This window comes from Carex rostrata, unplaced genomic scaffold (genome assembly GCF_964058835.1).
Source record: "Carex rostrata unplaced genomic scaffold, lpCarRost1.2 SCAFFOLD_40, whole genome shotgun sequence".
Taxonomy (NCBI): Eukaryota; Viridiplantae; Streptophyta; class Magnoliopsida; order Poales; family Cyperaceae; genus Carex; species Carex rostrata.
The window spans coordinates 110,001-115,000 of NW_027601200.1; positions in this window are offsets into that span (position 1 = coordinate 110,001).

A 5,000-nucleotide genomic window follows, 5' to 3' on the forward strand; every position below is an offset into this window, starting at 1 on the left:
ACAGAGGCACCCACAGGGGCCATGTACACCCCGCTTGGCATGTACATGAGGGGCTGCCTCTTCCAAAAATCCTTCCCCCCTATAGGGGAATATGCATTTTGGGTCTCCAGCCACGCCCAGGGTTACCACCCCCTGGAAATCCCCCAGGTTTACCCCCCATTTTATGTGGATGCATAGATTCAGACCGCCCTGCTCCACCGCTTTTCGCCATTTTTGCCCAACGTTAGCCGCTTCGGCGTGCCGCTGGACTGTTTTCGGGCCTTTTTCACCGACGCTTGGCCGTATCCGCTTAGTTTTCCCCAACGCTTGGCCGCATCCGCTTAGTTTTCCCCCGCTGGACTGTTTTCGGGTCACTTTTGCCCAACGTTAGCGGCTTCCGCTTGTCGCTGGACTGTTTTCGGGCCCTTTTTCACCGACCCTTGGCCGTATCCGCTTAGTTTTCCCCAACGCGTGGCCGCATCCGCTTAGTTTTCCCCCGCTGAACTGTTTTCGGGTCACTTTTGCCCAACGTTAGCCGCTTCCGCTTGCCGCTGGGCTGTTTTCGGGCCATTTTTCCCCAACACTTGGCCGTATCCGCTTAGTTTTCCCCAACGCGTGGCCGCATCCGCTTAGTTTTCCCCCGCTGAACTGTTTTCGGGTCAGTTTTGCCCAACGTTAGCCGCTACCGCTTGCCGCTGGACTGTTTTCGGGCCAATTTCCACCGACTCTTGGCCGTATCCGCTTAGTTTTCCCCAACGCGTGGCCGCATCCGCTTAGTTTTCCCCCGCTGAACTGTTTTCGGGTCACTTTTGCCCAACGTTAGCCGCTTCCGCTTGCCGCTGGACTGTTTTCGGGCCAATTTCCACCGACTCTTGGCCGTATCCGCTTAGTTTTCCCCAACGCGTGGCCGCATCCGCTTAGTTTTCCCCCGCTGAACTGTTTTCGGGTCAGTTTTGCCCAACGTTAGCCGCTTCCGCCTGCCGCTGGACTGTTTTCGGGCCAATTTCCACCGACTCTTGGCCGTATCCGCTTAGTTTTCCCCAACGCGTGGCCGCATCCGCTTAGTTTTCCCCCGCTGAACTGTTTTCGGGTCACTTTTGCCCAACGTTAGCCGCTTCCGCTTGCCGCTGGACTGTTTTCGGGCCAATTTCCACCGACTCTTGGCCGTATCCGCTTAGTTTTCCCCAACGCGTGGCCGCATCCGCTTAGTTTTCCCCCGCTGACCTGTTTTCGGGTCAGTTTTGCCCAACGTTAGCCGCTTCCGCTTGCCGCTGGACTGTTTTCGGGCCAATTTCCACCGACTCTTGGCCGTATCCGCTTAGTTTTCCCCAACGCGTGGCCGCATCCGCTTAGTTTTCCCCCGCTGAACTGTTTTCGGGTCACTTTTGCCCAACGTTAGCCGCTTCCGCTTGCCGCTGGGCTGTTTTCGGGCCAATTTCCACCGACACTTGGCCGCATCCGCTTAGTTTTCCCCAACGCGTGGCCGCATCCGCTTAGTTTTCCCCCGCTTAACTGTTTTCGGGTCACTTTTCCCCAACGTTAGCCGCTTCCGCTTGCCGCTGGGCTGTTTTCGGGCCATTTTTCCCCAACACTTGGCCGTATCCGCTTAGTTTTCCCCAACGCGTGGCCGCATCCGCTTAGTTTTCCCCCGCTGAACTGTTTTCGGGTCACTTTTGCCCAACGTTAGCCGCTTCCGCTTGCCGCTGGACTGTTTTCGGGCCAATTTCCACCGACTCTGGGCCGGATCCGCTTAGTTTTCCCCAACGCTTGGCTGCATCCGCTTAATTTTCCCCAGCTGAACTGTTTTCGGGTCACTTTGTCCCAACGTTAGCCGTTTCCGCTTGCCGCTGGACTGTTTTCGGGCCATTTTCCACCGACTCTTGGCCGTATCCGCTTGGTTTTGCCCAACGCTTGGCTGCTTCCGCTTAATTTCCCCCAGCTGAACTGTTTTCGGGTCACTTTTGCCCAACGTTAGCCGTTTCCGCTTGCCGCTGGACTGTTTTCGGGCCATTTTTCACCGTCACTTGGCCGTATCCGCTTAGTTTTCGCCAACAATTGGCTGCATCCGCTTAATTTTCCAAGCTATACTGCTTTCGGGTCAGTTTTGCCCAACGTTAGCCGCTTCCGCTTGCCGCTGGGCTGTTTTCGGGCCATTTTCCACCCACGCTGGCACCGACGGGGCCATGTACACCCACGCGCGTGTACATGAGGGGGCACCCATTTTTGAAAACCTTGCCCCCCTATAGGGGAATATGCATTTTGAGGCTCTAGCCACGCCCAGGGTTACCACCCCCTGAAAATCCCCCAAGTCAAAATCACCCATGTAAAATATTCAAAAAAATCTCAAAAAATCACAAAAAATTTATAAAATCAAATAAATTCAAAAAAAAAAAAAAAATTTCAAAAATTCAAAAAAAATTCAAAAAATTCAAAAAAATTCAAAAAAATTCAAAAATTTCAAAAATTCAAAAAAAGTCCAAAAACCCAAAAAAACTTCAAAAATTTCAAAAATTCAAAAAAATTTCAAAAAAAATTTCAAAAATTTGCCCCGCTGAACTGTTTTCGGGTCACTTTTGCCCAACGTTAGCCGCTTCCGCTTGCCGCTGGACTGTTTTCGGGCCAATTTCCACCGACTCTTGGCCGTATCCGCTTAGTTTTCCCCAACGCGTGGCCGCATCCGCTTAGTTTTCCCCCGCTGAACTGTTTTCGGGTCAGTTTTGCCCAACGTTAGCCGCTTCCGCTTGCCGCTGGGCTGTTTTCGGGCCAATTTCCACCGACACTTGGCCGCATCCGCTTAGTTTTCCCCAACGCGTGCCCGCATCCGCTTAGTTTTCCCCCGCTTAACTGTTTTCGGGTCACTTTTCCCCAACGTTAGCCGCTTCCGCATGCCGCTGGGCTGTTTTCGGGCCATTTTTCCCCAACACTTGGCCGTATCCGCTTAGTTTTCCCCAACGCGTGGCCGCATCCGCTTAGTTTTCCCCCGCTGAACTGTTTTCGGGTCACTTTTGCCCAACGTTAGCCGCTTCCGCTTGCCGCTGGACTGTTTTCGGGCCAATTTCCACCGACTCTGGGCCGGATCCGCTTAGTTTTCCCCAACGCTTGGCTGCATCCGCTTAATTTTCCCCAGCTGAACTGTTTTCGGGTCACTTTGTCCCAACGTTAGCTGTTTCCGCTTGCCGCTGGACTGTTTTCGGGCCATTTTCCACCGACTCTTGGCCGTATCCGCTTGGTTTTGCCCAACGCTTGGCTGCTTCCGCTTAATTTCCCCCAGCTGAACTGTTTTCGGGTCACTTTTGACCAACGTTAGCCGTTTCCGCTTGCCGCTGGACTGTTTTCGGGCCATTTTTCACCGTCACTTGGCCGTATCCGCTTAGTTTTCGCCAACAATTGGCTGCATCCGCTTAATTTTCCAAGCTATACTGCTTTCGGGTCAGTTTTGCCCAACGTTAGCCGCTTCCGCTTGCCGCTGGGCTGTTTTCGGGCCATTTTCCACCCACGCTGGCACCGACGGGGCCATGTACACCCACGCGCGTGTACATGAGGGGGCACCCATTTTTGAAAACCTTGCCCCCCTATAGGGGAATATGCATTTTGAGGCTCTAGCCACGCCCAGGGTTACCACCCCCTGAAAATCCCCCAAGTCGAAATCACCCATGTAAAATATTCAAAAAAATCTCAAAAAATCACAAAAAATTTATAAAATCAAATAAATTAAAAAAAAAAAAAAAAATTCAAAAATTCAAAAAAAATTCAAAAAATTCAAAAAAATTCAAAAAAATTCAAAAAATTCAAAAATTCAAAAAAAGTCCAAAAACCCAAAAAAACTTCAAAAATTTCAAAAATTCAAAAAAATTTCAAAATTTCAAAAAAAATTTCAAAAATTTGCCCCGCTGAACTGTTTTCGGGTCACTTTTGCCCAACGTTAGCCGCTTCCGCTTGCCGCTGGACTGTTTTCGGGCCTATTTCCACCGACTCTTGGCCGTATCCGCTTAGTTTTCCCCAACGCGTGGCCGCATCCGCTTAGTTTTCCCCCGCTTAACTGTTTTCGGGTCACTTTTCCCCAACGTTAGCCGCTTCCGCTTGCCGCTGGGCTGTTTTCGGGCCATTTTTCCCCAACACTTGGCCGTATCCGCTTAGTTTTCCCCAACGCGTGGCCGCATCCGCTTAGTTTTCCCCCGCTGAACTGTTTTCGGGTAACTTTTTCCCAACGTTAGCCGCTTCCGCTTGCCGCTGGACTGTTTTCGGGCCAATTTCCACCGACTCTGGGCCGGATCCGCTTTGTTTTCCCCAACGCGTGGCCGCATCCGCTTAGTTTTCCCCCGCTTAACTGTTTTCGGGTCACTTTTCCCCAACGTTAGCCGCTTCCGCTTGCCGCTGGGCTGTTTTCGGGCCAATTTCCACCGACTCTTGGCCGGATCCGCTTAATTTTCCCCAGCTGAACTGTTTTCGGGTCATTTTAGCCCGACGGGGGCACCGACGGGACTGTTTTCGGGCCATTTTGCACCGACGCTTGGCCGCATGCGCTCAGTTTTGGGGCCATTTTTCACTGACGGCTGGCCGCATCCGCTTAGTTGCCCCCGCTTTGCTGATTTTTGCGCCGTTTTTTTTGTTGAACTTCAGATTTCAAACTTCCAATTTTTTTTCCAAACTGCAGATTTCATATTTTATATTTTTAATAAATTTGAACTTTTTCAAAATATCAAAAAAGTATTGCCTACATCCATAATTTGGATCGCGTACAATCCGGAAGTTTGAGAAATGGTCCACACCGGGTGTGAACCATCCAATCCGAAAAAAGTGGGAATTTTTACAAGCCGGAAAAACTGGAGTTTCAATGGCTCTTTGGACGGTTGTAATTCATTTGGACCAAAAATTGTCCAACCCACTTGCATAAGATCCGAAATTGTACAACCCAATTTTTTTTTTCCAAACTCCAAATTTCATATTTCATATTTTTAATAAATTTGAATTTTTGCCTACATCCATAATTTGGATCGCGTACAATCCGGAAGTTTGAGAAA